Source organism: Manis pentadactyla, chromosome 17 (assembly GCF_030020395.1).
Source record: "Manis pentadactyla isolate mManPen7 chromosome 17, mManPen7.hap1, whole genome shotgun sequence".
NCBI classification, from domain to species: domain Eukaryota; kingdom Metazoa; phylum Chordata; class Mammalia; order Pholidota; family Manidae; genus Manis; species Manis pentadactyla.
Genome location: NC_080035.1, coordinates 48,364,096 through 48,382,449, shown reverse-complemented (window position 1 = coordinate 48,382,449; position 18,354 = coordinate 48,364,096).

The window sequence follows — 18,354 nt, the reverse complement described above, 5'->3', positions numbered from 1 at the left end:
TAGGCAAGTGTTAAGAAGGTTCAAGTCATCAAGTTCTACCTTCCAAAGTCAAGCTACTCCCTTTCCTCCCAGCCTTGCCCATTATTGGCTGGAGATCTGCACTAAGAGAACAAGCACATGTGTTTTGCCACCACTCTGGAAGAGCAGCGCAGGTTGCCTTGAGGAAGAGCATAGCTGCGGAGGCAGAAGAGTTCTTACCTACCTGGCCACTGTTGCATTGCTGAGGACTGGCAGGGTTCTCACGCAGATTTGGGTTCTGCTCTGGCATCCTCAGTTTGGTTCTTACATCACCAGGTATCCCTCACTCACATTTGCAAGGCCTTATATGCAGGCAAATGCTTCTCTCTTCTGGTTGAGCACTTAATGGTCGTCAACCAGGAAGGGTCATGCAAAATCACGTACACACACTCAGCAGCAGCATGGAGACCAAACTACACCATAAGGAGAATAGGCATGGCTCCAACTGACCATGCAGAGCCGCCCTTGACAGTGTTATTTCTTTCCTTTCTCCATCCCCTTCCTTTTATCTTTCTCCTCCTCCTCCAAATACACTTCTTCCAACCCTTCCATTTTCTCTTTCCTTTATCATTGGAAGAGCCAAAGGACTGAAATCTAAGTAATTAAGAGCCAAAGCCAGAATATTTAAGTATTAAGACACAAAGTGATAGGATCTATTCTTCTCTAGCATTCTCAGAGGCCCTGATGTGTCTTTGAACTACTAAATTCCCTCCACCCTGCCTCTTCCTCTCTGCCCTCAAAGGCTCTGGAGCTCTGGCCCCAGTTCAGTCCTAGTCTGTCTGCAGAACACTAAACTAAAGCAACTTCTCAACCAGGTAGGCCACTACCCTTGTATCAGACCATCCTTGTGTACCCACTAATGCCTAATTCTTACACACACAGCATCATAGACCTTGAAAAAACATTATTATTATATCAGATTATTTATAATTATAAATATAACAATACCTTCTGCTCATTTGTTGTATTAAGTGTACTATGTAATAATATAGCATTATATTACATAGTAAAATTTTTATTTTAATACATTGTGAGTATAAATGAAAATCTTTCTCACATTTCCCATGTGATTGCCTAATGCCTCCACTTTCAAAGAAACTATTTGCCCCAAGCACCTTATTCCAAAACTTCCATAGGTCAACATTTTAAAACAATAAGAAACATTAACACCATAGCTCACCGGTTCCTTTATGGTGAAATTCTGCTTACTAAGTTGCCATACTAGTAACTCCGAAATTTTGATTAATGATAAAAAATGCATATCCTTTTTTTTTTATACTTTGTATTAATATATTTGACTACTTTTCAATTTTCTATTTCTCAGGACAATGCCTCAAGTTTTAATACATTATTCAGTTTTATATCTTCAAGGATGAAATGTTGCCACCAGTATTTCCCTAAATATATGGTTAACTCTCGAATATTCACTGAAATATAAAGGCCAGTGAGGCATGCCATGCAATGTTGTAGATACTATTAAAACCCTGACCCTGAAAACTTCTACATTTACATTTAAATATCTATATTTTTCTGATTATGCCCATTCACTCCAAACAAATAACAAGTAAAATAGTCCACACTGAAGAACTGATAGAATATTTACTATATTCTATCCAATTCCCTGTCACTCTCCTTTTCTCAGCTCCTACCTGAATGTGATTTTATGTAGGAAATGAGCTATTCTCTCTCAGTCCTATACAAAGTTTTCTCTCTTTAAAATGCTCTCTAGAGGTAGTTACAGAGAGCTATTAAGTACAGGAAGTAAACTGAGCAAACCAAGAAGTCAAATGTTTGAACTGCATTTAGTTTGTAACATAAATATTAATATACAGTAGAATTGCTTTATCATACTTGAAAACAGACCATATATCCCATTTTCCTAAATGTGTAAAATGCACATAGAAAGTTAGCTCTACATTTCAAGATTATTCCAATAGGCAAGCTGTGGGAAATGTGCTGTAATGCTTCAAAAGCAAGGTGCACATAGAGTTAAAAGCTAATGAGATTCAATTCTAGAATATAGATGCTATAGGGCAAAGAAAAAATCAGATATTTTATACATTTCACTGTTTTCCTGAGATAGTTTGCTTCAGTTATGAGTCCACTTGCTGCATCTGTAAAAGTCTGCCAGCAGGGCTCTCCCTTGCATTATAATTTAGAAACAAATAATTTATTATTTTTTTAATTTTCTTGGGAAAAAATGTTAACCCTGAAATCCCCACCAAAACTAAACGTACTGAATTTACAAAGCGAACCACTAATGCTTACAATCTTACACTTGTGTGTACCATTTCTTTATTATAAATAATGCATTATTAATCTATTAGTGTTATGAATATGTGTCATTCGGTATTAAAATATGTTCTTTTGAAAAGAATGAAAGATCCCCAAATATACACTATACAAGTTTGTAACATTGATTAAATGAGCATTGAAGACAATTTTCATATTCATTTTTAGCTATTGATCTTTAAGGCAAATTCTTATCTGTACTGTAAAATTGAAAACTTCATTCTAAATTGTGTGGTTTTGCCTTTTTTTAAAAGAAAATTCAGTAGTGGGTTCAATGGTTTCCTCTTATGACAAAATGGTTTCTCTTAAGTCATGGGTAGAGATCACTGTATAATACATGGGTAGTAAGAACATATAATGGTTCACCTGAATTATAAAATAAAGTCTACCATTGAACTCAGAATTATTTTATTCAACTCAGCTCTATTATCTTATTGGAGTCATTCTACTTGCACAAGGCGCAGTTGTCTTACGTAGGTTCTTTTCCTTTCCTATAGTTGCAGAGAACTCCTTTTTAGGAATTATTTTATGTATTTCATACCCTGAGCCCAATCACTTGGTTGGATTTTTTAGATATTTTAACTCCATTACTTTCTAGAATGCAAAATATTTATTTGGTGTCAAAGTAATATAGAGTCATTTCTGTATTTGCAAATAGTAAGTGAATTATAGATTGGTGTCAAACAGCCCTGGTTGAATACACTATTAAGGCTGGATGTTGTTATGAACAAACTGATAGATGATTTATCTAAAATTCCTCTGGGTGCTTGAGGTTTAAGGCGGTATGAACGTATCATGACCAGGAAGCCTAGGAGGTTATGGACATATGACTATGACAAGGCTTTTACATAGTATCAATATATTCTGGTTAATGGAAGGTGCTATCAATGCCAGGGGATGTGTGAACAGATGCAGCATCTTCTCAAGGAAGATTGGGGTTCTTATTCAGGATATGCATGATTAGAAATGGCTGTAGTGCAGGGATTTTTTATGTGATAGATATTTTAGCTGTAGTTCACATGATGAATATATGGTGACAGATCAATGTGACTTTGTTTGCGTCTGTGTTGTCTCTGAACTATTCATCAACTCTGCCATCAAGAGCCCAATCACATCTAGGAAAATGAGCCTGTGGTAAAAAAATGTTCTGTTTTATGTGGGTAATATGTTTTGCTCTACAAACTCAGTCTGGTGTTAAGAATCAGCTTGATTATAAAAAAACAACGCCCTCTCAAATATGCTGAAATTCAAATAATTACAGTTATATATCCTTTTAACTAAAATAGGCAAATATAATAAATAAGTATACTCTAATGGTAGAAAATAAATGGGCAATAAAAATAAGCTTAAGTAAACATTTAAAATAGTAGTGTATAGAGTTTCCTTGAAGATTGCATTTTTAAACTTTGGCTGAACAAAATGAATAATTTGAAGTTGTGTAATTATAACTTGCTTAGAGTGTTTGGGGTAGGTATCCACAGAGCAGTCATGTATTTGGATGGACTTTGCAATGCTCCTCCGAGTGTATTAAGTGGACGCAAGTACCAGAGAATAGAATCAAAGGCAATGTTCCAATGAGGTTTATAGAAGATATCACAGCCACCTCTTCTCTCCCATCCCAATCATTTTAATCTCTGCACTGTAACAATATATAACCCAGCAACAATTCTCCAACCATTGAATCCTTCTTCTTGAGAATTTCACAGTGATTGGGTTAATGACTGTGTGAAGAGAAATGAGCAGACTACACAAGCAGTAGCATTTTCAAACAAGAGTCCATATCAGTTTCAAGAGTTAGTGCCTCCTAGAACACAAACTTCATCATGTAAAGAAATCTTAATATTCACCTACAAAGATTATTTGTTATCTTTTCTGGTATTCCCCCCTGTTCCTTAGAAATGTCTACCTTAGGCTGAATCAATATCTAAATTTCTACTTTTTTGAAACAAAGACGTTTGTACTGTTCATACAAAAATCCATAGCAACATGTTACAGTTGAAATTATTTAAATAAATCAAAATGAAGTAGTATTTAAAATTGAGTTCCTTTGTCATGCTAGGTTACTTTCAAATTGTACAATGACCATATGCGGCTTGTACTACCTTACTGAATGGTGCTGATATGGAAGAATAATTCGTTTATGTGAAGCCTTTTCATACTGTTATTGTAGTTCCCCTTTGGCTTTCCTTTTCCAGCTTAAGCCTCCTGAGTTTTTTTGGCTATTCCTTTACCCCTCAACTACCAGCTACTCACTTGTGAATGTAATTCTCATGAATCACTGACAGTGTGAATGCCTCATAGACAGTTCACATGAGCACCCTGGAATGCTTCTAGTCTTTGTTATCACAGTCAGTGGAAACTTCATCCGTCCAATTGCTATAACCAACATCTTCAGTCACGCTGAGAGTCCTGTCATTTCTAGTCTCACAACAGGTATTGCAATTCCATCTTTCCTCCCATCTGCATCCCCATGGACCCTTGTCTAGTACAAGTCATCGTTATCTCTAGAGCTGAATGGATATGACAGCCTCTTTTTTGATAACCCTGCTTATATTTTTGTCCTCTAAACCAATTTTTTTGATTAATGGCTATGGTAAACATTAAAGATAAAAAAAATGATACCCCACATCATCCTTATGTTCTTCCTAATCCACTGTTTATGACCTTTGCAGCCTATCATATTATTCCTTTAGTAAAACCCATGCAATGTACTAGTTGGAGGAAGCATACCATAATGGTTAAGAAAGAGAGCTTTCTGTAAGCCTACTTAGTTTAGAAGCCTGACTCAGAGACTTAAACTGGTGATGTGGTTTTGAACAATTAATTTAAACTCTCTGTTTGATTCCCTCATTGTCAAAAGCAAATAGGAACAGTTCCTTTCTCAGAAGGTTGTTGTGTGAAAAAAATGAATTAATACACATGCAGCACTTTGAATAGTACCTGGCACATGGTAAATACTCAGTAAATATTCAGTATTATTCTTACCAAAGTCAAAAAGGCCCAGAAAGATCTAGACTCTACTTTCTCTGTTTCCTCTTATTCTCCTGCTCATTCATTGCATTCTAGACTCAGTGGCTACTTTGTTTCTCTAATCTGCCAGGCTTTGTTCTGTCTCCAAATTTTCACTTGGAGCCTGAAGTACTCTTCCTGTTTGCCCCCATGGTGGCTTATTCTCAGCCATGTTTAGCTGACTGTCACCTTCTCAGTAAACTGTCCTCCAAACCTCTAGTTTCTGTCAGACCCTATAATTTTATTTCAATTGGTTGTTTTCTAATCATTATCAGTATGTTTAATTTTTTTTTCTATTTTCTTAGTTATCCACTGTTCTCCTGTCCGTATCTAGTCCTTTAGACCTTAAAATAAAAATATATTGACTTGCTCAATGCAAGCAAAAATTAATGACTGTATTTATAAATCCAACAGTTCAAGTATACTATAAACAGAACACAAAAGGGTGGTACTAAAAAAAAACTAACTCATTCAGCATATTATATTTTTGGGTGATAACACATTAGTGTGATGGATGAACTTGGTAATTGTATTCAGAATGCAGTATTTGCTATCCCTCCTAGCGCTTTGTGTAGTACACTAATTGCCTAGTGTGTGTCAATACATGGGTTCAATTGACCATTAAGAAATAACCTGTTAGCATTCAAAATATGAGTATCTGGCAACAAATTGATAGTTTTGGTATGTAAGTTCTCATTCTCCCACCTTCAACTGATGGTATCTAATGCCACGGGGTAGTGCCAACCTCACACAATTACATACTTGCCACCAGAAAGCTAGAATCAGTAGGTTCTAGAAACTGGCTTACAGAACAGCTCCCACTGAGGTTGCTCACTACATAGAAGAAAAAATACTATCACTCTAGGCTCAGCCAGATCAAAAAGGTGATATAATCAGAGTTACAGAATTAGCAACCTTTGACATCTTAGCCTCAAATACCGGTGAAATAGTCACGTGAATTCTCAGATGTGTGACTTATGCATAGACGCTAGCGTAAGCAATAGCTGTATTCACATTCATCTTTGTCGTTTTAGGGAATGGAGCAGAGTGACAATGGATATGTGAGAGAGGGAATTAAATCTTCTCTTGCATTATTTAAGGTAGTTCTCAAATTTTTCTTCCCTCATTCAAAAAAAAAAATGATGCTTTCTCCCTCATGACATCTTACCCTACCATTTTCTCTGAAATACATTATTTCAGATATCCATATGAGCAAAAGATGTGTCCTTACCTGAGATCATTTTTTTAAATGCAAGGATTTATGTGTGCATTGAGAACACTAAAGATAACCAAGCCTTGGGAAAAATTGAAGACCCATTAGTTACACAGTGAAAAAGTTAGTGAATAGAGAGAGATGTGGAAGGAGATTGTTGGCTATGGATTCAGACTGCAGGTGATGAAGCAAGTTGGTGAAGAGCAGACACCAGAATCATGAACTGAGTGGCAGAAATATACAAAGCTGCTTTCAGATGAATTACTCCACTAATGAAAATGAAGGTTGCCCTTGGTGGTTGTTTTCTTATCAGAAACTATAAATAATAATCATTTCTGAAATTACTTTAAACCTCCATTTCATTTTGAACAGAGAAGTGATCTTAGGATATTTTTGTTCAATTGTTGATTATGTCATTGTTCCAAAAAAAAAAATACCACCAGTTTGTAACAAATTGTTTGTATTTGTAAACTGTGGAGGCATTCACCAAATAACTGTCTATCATAGAATTTAAAACTCAAAAAGTAAAAAAGGTAAGATTTTAGTAGAAAAAGTGGCACATCAAAAATGACAAGTTAAGTAATTTTTGTTCTAGGTCATCAATAAATAGTTAAAATGGGGTCATGGGAACTTTATCATTTTGGGTTTCAAGGCTTAATAATGATCTTTAAATATATGTTATATGCTATAACTTTCAAGTTATACATTAGAATTCATACTACTGTAGAGGTGATGCATAAGCCTATGTAGAACTTTGATTATAGTTCTTGGCATCTAATATTTAAGACAGCATTTAAATTTCAAACTAAATAAAATCATTGAACAGTAAACATCTGAGATGGAAAAAGTTAATATCAGGTAAAACTCATCATGACAGACAGATTACAAATAGCTATTAAAATATTACAGAATTCTTTTTAAATGTATATTATATTCAATGCATTTTCTCTGGATAATATCAATATTGTTACCTTGCACAATATCATTTTGTAACTCCAGGAAGTAATGCTTTATTTGTTCAGATTAAATAAATTATTAAATTAATTTTTGAAGAGATATTTATTGAAAGGTTTATGAATAATTGTACCATAAACAATGTGAAAGATATGAATATGAATAAAACATGACCTCAACTTCAATGAACTAAGTCTAGTTGGGAAGTACAGCAATAGAACAAACACCATTTTCCTGTTCTCCATGTTCTCATTTAATGCTAAACATTTCAGATATTATTATTTTATTCATAAGTGAGAAAAATTAACCTCAGATAAAGTACTTGACTTACTCAAAATCCCCATTGGAGTGAAAATAGGGAAAAAGAATTTGAATCCTTATGTGTCTGGCTATACAGCGCCATCCACACAGGCAAGGCCTATATCTATATACAGGTAAATGCACAAGTATACATAGATATTTAGCATACAATGAGATAAAGAGGAGCAAGGATAAAGTTGTCTCAGAGAGAACAGAGATACCTTGGCTCCATGATGACTGAAAAAAGCTCATGAGTTGCTGATCGCCAAGGTGGGCAATGAAGGACATTTGCGACTCTGATAGAACTAATAAGAAAGCCATTTGCGGTGGAGTGCATAGGGAAAGAAACTTGCCTTCCTTAAATATATTCTAGACATTTTCTGAGAGGAATGATTTAAGAACAGGTTTTCTTTGAGCAGCTGCTTTTATGCTTATCCTCTCTATGACAGTACTGCCTGAGTAATAAATAAATAATTCAATAATCGATGGTTGAATTGTGTACAACTTGTATTTCATATAATTGCTGATCAGACAGAGAACTAACACCTGTCTGGTAGACATACCTTTTAATATCTGGCATGTTCCTTTATTTCTTGAGCTTTGGAAAATATGGTTTAATTCTCTGCAGCAATACTTATTGAAGTAGGTCTGTACAATATTAATGGAGGTAGAGTTTTCAGGTTTTGAATTTTAATATCTAGAAAAGTAGAGAAATCTGATTAAAGTGTGTAGTAGGTGTTAGTTCCTTATGGGCAAAGTGGTAGGTTTATATTAAATAAATTTTACAGATTCAAGTTCAGTATCAACTTTTTAACTTGCTTTTCTCATTTAATAAACTGTCAAGTTAATTGATATAGAGCTTACTCATTTTCAAAGTAGGTGTTTGGATTTTTATATTATGAATAAATGACAACTTATTCATTCTTCAACTGATGGATATTAATATTTACATTTCTTTAAAAAATCCAAAACAATGTTGTATTACATATAATTTTGACTACATCCTTATATATTGGGGTGGTGTTGCATTTTAATAAGTTTCCAAAAGAAAAATTGAGACCCAAAGCTTGCTTTTAGATTTAAAAGATCTTTCTAGATTTCTCTTGAAGTGAAATAACAATTTAAGCTTTTAATATCAATATATAAGTATGTGTCTTTCCCTTAATCTTCACAAATAATGGATATGATCATTCTTTAAAATATGTATATTCTTATGACTAAAAGATAAACTGCATCATTTTTGCTTATTATAAATAATATTCATATTGTAACTTCTAGAGAAGTTGGATGTCTTTCCTTTTTTATGATGTGGGTGTGGACATTTGTTTTCCTTTTTAAATTGTTTATACATATGATGTTTATTGAGTTGTTTGTATGTTTTTGTATTAATGTGTAAAAGTACTTAGATTTTTAATATTATTAACTCTTTATGGATGTATATAATGGGTTGGGATTATTGTCTAGTTTTCTCTTTTGAATTTAATTATGATTTATTTTGCCATATAAAAAAGTTTCATTTTCACATGGTCTATACATGCATCTTTTCATTCAGGGCTTCTGTAGTTTTACTTTTACTTACTGAAAGAAGTTCATACCAACACTATTAAATGCCCTTCTAATTGTCTTTCTAATTTTTTCAGTACTTAATATTTCATATTTAAAACTTTATCCACTAGGTATGAGTTTATGAATATAGAGAAGCAGGGATTTAGTTGGGTTTTCCTTCAAATGAGGAGATAGTGTTGCCTGGACCACTTATTAAATTGACCATCTTTCTCTTACTGAACAATCCTTTTTTTCTTTTTATTCGTTCTATGTTCTTAGTTTCCATCAATGCTTGGGTTTAGAACTGTATGTTGCCTCCTCTGTCTCTTTATGTGCAGCACTAACTGCTTCACCTAAAAAGGCACGTTAAAAAATTTAAATATTTATGAGTCAAGTATACCTTTATTATTATTCTCCCCCAAATTTCCAAGATATTAAGATATTTTCTACTCCATAGTAGCCTTGAAAATAATTTTATCCAGTTTTTAAAAGATTCCATTCTGTTAGTGATTGTAATTTTTCCTTTTTTGATGCATAAATCTTGTTACAGTATTATTGGCATATAACATTTGCTGATTGCTTTTCCCCTGCTTGCATGGTAGCTATTCTTATCATTTAAGGACATTTTACTTTTTATTCAAATTGGCCTTGGATTCTACTCGGTCATACGTTAACATATTTTTGTTGTCTCATTTTAATTTTTATTACATGAATTATTTAATTCATTTTAAATATTCTTTTTAATACCATTCTTTTTTAGTTTTAATTTTCATTACCTCTTATCCGTGCCTATTCATTGTATATAATTGCTTCTTCTGGGCTCATTATAGAGCCATGACAGAGGAGAGAAAACTCCCATCTCTAGCCTTTTCCTGGAAGGAATCTGACAGCATACTTTATAAGCTGCTGCACATCTAAACAATATTTTAGATAAAACAGCAAGACTTGTTGAAATGAAAGCAGGTGAGAAAAGTTGAAAGATTTGCTTTGGTGCCTTTCTCTTGATTCTGACTTTCAACACAGTCTCATAAAACTTGTGTGATACGTTACATAGCCACTCCATGTGTTAACTTTATCATGTGTAAAGTGGATGTATTAACATTACCTAAGGCAAAATAGGTGAATATTATATCATTTAAGTGCTTAATACTTATCTCATGTAAATAAACCTAATGTGGGTGCTCAATAATTATAAGCTAATGTGACATAAATTGAAAATCATAAGAGAATATTTTCACAAGTTAAAAATCCTAGGTTAAATAGCTTTCTAGGAAAAAACACATTTTTGAATTTAATTCAGGATAAATTGGCTACTTGTTATAAAACAATAAACTTTAAAATGATTAGAGATATGAATTAAAAATGATATCTATAAAGTAGGTTGTTCTAGTATTCAAAAAATACAAAATTCTTATTTTATATAAAGACTTTCTGAGACTGTTTTCCTGATATTGGAACATTCTTTACATATGCCAATTTATCTTTGAAAGAGTCATGGGACTCTAGGGTACATTATTTAAAATGTGTCTCTTTTTGAAACTACTATGTTCTTATCTTGGTCTTCAAAGTATTTAATTAGACTTGACAGCAATGATAATAGGATTATTTTGATGCTCATAAGACTGTGTATTCATATTAAAAAAAACAATCAAAACAGGAAAATACTATTTACTCCAAATTCTACTTACTATTTTTTCATCTCCAATCAATTTTTTTAGTAAGAACAAATATTTAAAAACTGAACAAACAGCCTTCTAAGTCCTCAAATATGAGGACATTGAAGAACTGAACTTACTTTTACCAGCTCCCTGGAGTGTACTTCACTGTGTAACTCATAATGAGTCTGTATTTCACATTTGTGACTTTCCTCTCCCCAATTAGACTGATCAGTTCTTTAAAAAGATAAATCATATTCGATACTACCTTGATTTTATGAGAAATGCAAATAGGAAATGTTCTGCAAAATAAATAATGTCATTTTTAAAGTGTCAGATCAGATTATTTAAACAAGTTCCTCACTCTAATGAGTTCCTTATTTGTAATCACCCTTCAAGTAGTTCAAACTCATTAAAATTCAACTTTCAACTTTGAAATTTTCTTCTGATCCAAATTGCCTTCTCTTTTCATTCAAATACAACATAGAAATAGTTTTCCTGTTGCTACCGTTGAATGTTGTCTTTGCTCTCATGAGCGATTTTGTTTGCCTTATTTCACAGCTTATACTCAGTTTTCAACTTTTTACAGTGAGATGTTCACTCTCAGGAATACATTCCATCCAGTTTAAAAGGGATGATCAACTTCCTGATTATTCTTTCATGTGTCTTCTCAAACTTCCCCTCAGTTATTATCAGTAGAGAAAAAAACTCTTAAGTTTGAAATGGAATAGACACTTCAGACATATGAATGATGATAGCTAGCTAGCTAGATACAGATAGATGATGAATTCTCAGTTTTGAAATCAAACAATTACCATGGTTTTAAGAATAAGTACAAATGTCATTTTTCAAGAAAAAGTTACTTTTTCTTGTGAATATTACTCTTTAATGTGCAAATGTATTACCAGGAGATCTTGTTAAAATACTTGGAATTTTATTATTTTTCTGTCAGTGAAGCACATGATTACATGTGCACGTGGTATAGTTTAAAGCCATGTTAATCAAAGTGTGGCTCACCTGGGATCTTGTGAAACTCCTTCACTTACATAGGAAGAATTAACATTTCAAATTTTAAGTGACTGTCACTGGAATTGTTATCAATCTATGCAAAAATACTTCATATTCTCTTTTCTACCTTCTACACTCTTAATTGTATCAACTTAATTCATACACATTGCATTTTGCTCCACAACTACTAAAAATACTTCTAACTTGCTTCTTCTTGACTCTCAATCATTTGTGTGTTATTCAATTTCCATAATCATATCAACTCTTGACCAAAAATTTTATTGCTTACTGAATTAAACTAATTTCCTTTGTTTTACGGTTAAGATTTGCCATAACATGCCCCTCAGTTTCCATTTTAACATTATCTGTGATTATTTCTTCATATAAATTGTACATTCCTGATAATCTGATTATCTTTGGCCCTCAAACCTGCATTATAATTTGCTAGCTTTTAGCTTTAAATGTTATGCCAGGAAAGAATGACAGGTATGGTCCAATGGTACAAAAGATTCTAAGCACATAAAAATGGCTTTAAAGTTTGTCTCCTATTTCAGGAAAACATTGTATCTCCAAAGCACTGGGATATCTTTCAAATGAAAGTAACTTCCATACATTATAAGGAACTGTAAAAAGTCAGAAAACTATACAAAGAATAATAGGTAGGGAAGAATTTCATGTTTTAACTAGAGTTAAATATCTACATTCAAACTACAGCCTACTTATATTTTATTTGAAAAATAATGTAGCACGGGGTTTGAGAGATGTAGTAATATATCAGAGTTCAATATTAATGCATGGAAGTTTCTAAATAGTAATCACACATAACAAATATAGAGGACAAGAAACATGGAAAGGAAAATGGGTTTTAAACTATTTGGAATTATTTCTTTCATGGCAAATTGTGTTCTTACATCTATTCAGATTAAGATTTTTTCTTCCTTTATATAAGTGTGAGTACAATTTACTCCTTTAAAAGAAGTGATGAGCTTGCCTAGTTAGATATTCCCTGTCCTTCACACATTCACACAGCTCTCAAATACTGCCCATTGACACCCTTTATCTCCTTTTGTATGCCAGATTCGGATTTTCATACCCTTGCTAGTGAAAGAGTATTTTGAGCAGGTACATGATTCTGCTGCCTGCTTGCTCTAACAATTCAATTTTGTCAAAGTCAAATTTGTATATCAGCATATGTGTGTTTTTGAATGACTTACTTCATTATCACATATAACTTTATAAAAAGAGTGCAAAATAAAAACAAATTAAATTCTAATATCAGTTTTAAATGCACATTTTATTTGGCTTTGATATATTTAGAATAAAATTGAAGTTCATTCAGTATGTCTAAAATTGTTTGCTTCAAATGGACAATTTTGAACTTAAACTAGCCAACTATTGATTCAACTGTGAGGAAATATAATGAAATTAAAGAAGCTGTATGGAATGGTTTAAAGCTAGCACTAAATTGATTTCTAAAGCAACTGGTGTAATAATAAAGTTCATTGTTTCCAAGTTGCGAGCTCTCTGGAAATAGAACCACACTTAGGATATACTTAAATATCTTGAGTTTTTCTGGAACTTACAATTAAGCAAAATGTGGTAGTCTTGCCTTTATGGTAGAATCATATTCTGTCAGGAACTCACACGGCCCTTTTAGTGTCAGTCCATTTCCTCATGCTGAGATGGACAAGACTTTTATGCAGTTATTGGAGTTCACTGTGGGTTTGCGCTTATATCCAGATGGAAATTTTCAGGGCCATTTATAGAAGTGGCCAAAGCTTTTTTTTGTCTGTAGCACCAAACCTTTGCATAGTTATTCCTAAAATTTACTGTAGTAAAGGAATAGAAGGGACAAGGATAATTATTTTCTAACAATTCCAGATATTACAAATATTGCAAAGTCTGAGAGTTTGTACTTAAAGTATTGATCATCTTTGTTTTCAAATCATCTTTGTATTAAACAAAGAAGAAATAAATACAAAAAGCTTAATTAAGAATATATGTGACACATGCATAAAATGAAACAAGATAAATGAAAGATAAGATATAAGGGACTAAAATTTTTCAGTAGTATTTCCTTCAGAAATAAACCAACTGACAACTCTCTCCAGAGTGTAGATACTCTTTCTTTTTTTCCTTCTGTGTCTGTCAATGGCGAAGTAATCTTTTGTGCATGCTGTATATATGTACTTACATTTGGACCTTTTGAATTTTCTAAAAGCTTGAATTATACTGTTAGCTTAAAGAATTTGTGGAAGAAAAATAATACCATGGAAATATGATGGATTATTTGGAAAATATATTATTCTAGATATTAAAGGGAATTTCAGGGAGGATTCTGAGTTATTGATTGTTTACATTTTTCCACACAACTGTTCATCTCTTCACTATATACTTTCATAGTCCATGAGGTTATTTTAATAAAGGTTTGCTTTTAAATAATTTAAGATTTGATGAAACTGATTCCTTTAGTAAGCATGGGTTTGATATTTTAGGTAGTCTAAAAGCAATTTCATGAGTAATTTCAAGGTATAATATAGCATTTTTCTTACATTTATTTTTACTTTTGAATTTAGGGAAATCTAAATTATTTGTATTTTTATGGGTGCTTTCTAAATGACTGCACATTAATATAGCAAAGCTTTCAGCCATGCTATGCTTTATACTTCTCAAAAATCTTTATGTAACCTCATCAGTCATCTGAACATTCTGTTAACATGTAGTCAAAGGCATTTTAATACTGCTGAGTACCCATAACTGTGTATTTGCAAATGCCAATAGTTCCTTATGACCTTTGTGAAAATTATAAAAATGATTATAAATGTCTGAACAGCTAGACAAAACAAACAGCACTGGGTATTCCAGAAGTGTGGTGTATAAGCCACCGAACATCTGTGCTATGAATGTTTAAACACCCGAAATCTGTCTTCATGCAGCAAGCATCTAGTAAGACCAGGTCCATCATATGCTTTTGTGAAATATGTTATCTACTGCAAGGACGTTCTGTCTTCATATGATAGGAATCATGACTGATCTACAAAGCCCTGATTGGTGTTTAAGGATAGTTGGGTCAGAATTGTATATTTTGATTTGTTGGAGATCATTGTGCTTAAAACAAAGAAAAAAGTGATCAATATATTTTAAGTTGATCTCAAGAAGCACATTTTTACCTCATATTAAAGATGTTTAAATACATATAATTTTAATGATACCTGAAGTACACACTATATTAGCTGTTTTTATTCCTTTTCTTGTTTCTTATAAATAACCTATTAAGAAGCTAACTCCTAGAAAGTAAGGATATTTTTTATCCCCACCTTGCTGTTTTTTTGTATAACTTAGTATTTCTTAGATATCAAATAAAATAGCATGACTCACAAACATGATACTAGAAATGGTTTTACATGTAAACCACCATACTATAAGTGAGGGTGAATGGTTTTGCTGCTCACATTTCAGTATTTTGCAATGTCCTGTGTAAAAATGACATTAGATTTTCTTAACGTGCCTGAATTTTTCTTGAAAGAAAAGTAGGATCATGTGAACTGACAGTTAAGGATCATCTTTTGTTAAGACCTAACTATCGGATATAGATATTTTTTAATTATCCATACAAGCATTAAAGAAAAACTCATATAAATAATAATCAGAGTTAGCAATGAGCATCGTTAGATAAAAACATAAATGTTCGGTTCTCTCATTCTACAATAGCAAATCAAAGGCTAGTATTAATTAATTTTTGCCAAATCTGGTGCTAAACTTATTACATCATTTACGTCTACAACAAATTTCTAAGCAGCAATTATTATCTCATTTTATATATTGTAAAACCGACCCTTTAAAAGGTAAGTAACTTGCTAGAGGTGATGACGCTGTGATGGGATCTCAGGTCATCTGACTGTAGACCTAACACTCTTAATTATGTCTTCTACTCAGCATTAGGCAGCTAATAATACCAGTTCTCAGAACTGCATTTCTCTTTTTCTCTCAACACATTTTCATGCATAGAAAATGCTATTCCATTGTCCTCTGGTTTTGAATTCAAACATAAATAACATGGGAGAAATTTTCACACTTTTTCCAATTGTACTTCTCACATAGAGACTGACAGAAGGAAGCCATTTTATCACATTATGATCAGTCACACTTGCAAATGCCATTTGAAGTGTCAAAGCGAGAAAGTCTGCTCTTTCTGCTGTTTTCTTGGATGAATTATCTCTGTCGTTCCATTTTAAAAAGCAAATATATTGACCTATCCTGGCAATGCTGTTTACGTATAAGCATGACAGAAAATATGAATCAACATCTTTCTCACTTGATTGAAATCATACTATTCTCAATTAAAATTTCAAAACCTGTCATATTGCACTGAACTAGTATAACTTAGATCCTTTAGCTAATTTTGTTAAGTGTAATTTTCTCTTTTACCTGAGTGATTGAAACAAAAGGAAAATCTAGAGTTTGAGGAGTAGGAAATGGATTAAAAAAAGAAACAACTGTGTTTCCAATTGAATTTCCTGGTGAAGGTATTTTGGCAATTGTTTTTCAAACAGAACAGAATTAGAAATTTGTACACTCAAAATATTATGATTATTTCAATAGCACTGGGATTTGCAATAGAAGGGAAAAGTTTACAAATTACTACAAGTTCATGATCCTCAACAACTGTTAAGTTCCTGAAGAAGTTTCAGGAGTAAAGCATAGACAAGTAGGGCAATATACCAGATGTCAGTCATTTTAACTGCATCTCTGGGCCTACGCATGTGCATGTGTGTTTGCCTGCTGAGAATATAGCAGCTTTGCTGAAATACATTCCTTTTTTTTGCTCCAAGAGCACAAGTTCATTTGAATTTCTTAATGGTTGCCATGATGTGTGAGGACTGGAAGTTTGCATTTGTATAGACAGCTGCCTTATTTTTCACTTCTTAAGGGAAATAATAGTCAACACAGGACTAGGTCATTGTGTTGGCCAATGAAAACTTCAAAATGTTTTAGTTATTACTAATAAGGTACTCTTTCTTAACTCACAACATTTATTGGCTCAATTCAGTTTAATGCACAGAACACCTCCTTTGTGATTGTAGCCTGGTTTCCTCCCATGTAAATAATGAACACTGAGAAATATATCAGTTGTCACCTTGACATCCTGCAGTTATTTAGATGGAATATTTGCTTATTCCATGTTTTGGAGTTTAAGGCATGTCTTGTACTAGATCACAAATCTATGCTGTTTTCCAGAATGAATGTTCATTTTCTTCACCTCCTCAGTTGTACTACATAGACTTTTTTTGACGTGTTTTAACAATGGTCACCCAGAGAAGAAAACACAAATTGGATATTGAAATAATTTGATTTTTCCAGCTTAAGGGAACTTCATTCTTATTTCAGGTCATGTTTACTTCTTTAATTACAGATGACTTTAGATTTGGATCAAATAGGCAACCACCTATTTTGTCTGGTTGGAGAGGTATTTTTGGAAAAGCCTCACAATTGAATCCATTTTACACTCAACATTTACACACATTTCTGAATATTTCTTCTTCAGACACAAACATATATATATGCATTTCATCTCATCTTCTTTGGATTTAGACCCTGAAGATGACCATGTCCATGTAAAGGATGAGTGCCAAGTCAATGAAATCATTGCATCTAAATGTGATCAGGGACCCAAGGTAATCTGTCAGATACTAGCTAACCCTTAGTGGAAAATGTTTTCCTTGGTAACTTTCTTTTTAGTCAGGCCAACTTGGGGAAGTCAGTCACATGTCTGCAAGGGGTCCAAGTAATCAGGGGAAGTGGGAGTTACTGGAAAGATGAATGGGGACATAATAGAAAAAGTGAAGACAACTGTATTTGGTAGAGGAAAGGAGCTACTGGGCAGAAAATATGAAGATACTAGGTCCAGCCCTGGCTCTCACTAGCTTTCACTTTGGGCAATCCACAAAGCCCCTCTGAATATATTTCATAGGGTGTTGGTATATATAAACTTTAATGTCCCTTCCAATTCAGCAAGTTTTAATATTTTATTTTCTAAATATATCTCTTCTATTCCACTCTGAGAAATAATAGCAAGGAAGGCAGAGAAGGGAAGAAATTATCCATCATTGATCCTGATTATAGTCTAACTACCAGCCCTGAATTTTAACAGTAAACAGCAAAGAAATCACAACAGATGCTGTGGCAGAAATAAAGGAGAGAGAAAAAAAAAAAGGACAAGTTCCCTAACACTCAGACATAAACTTATTGCTTTATCTCAAGGCACCACCAATAGCATCTTCTTTTTAAATGTCATCATGGGGAGACTCTTACAGGTTTGTACTTTTCTACACAGCTGGGGATTGTAGAGAAAAGATTTAT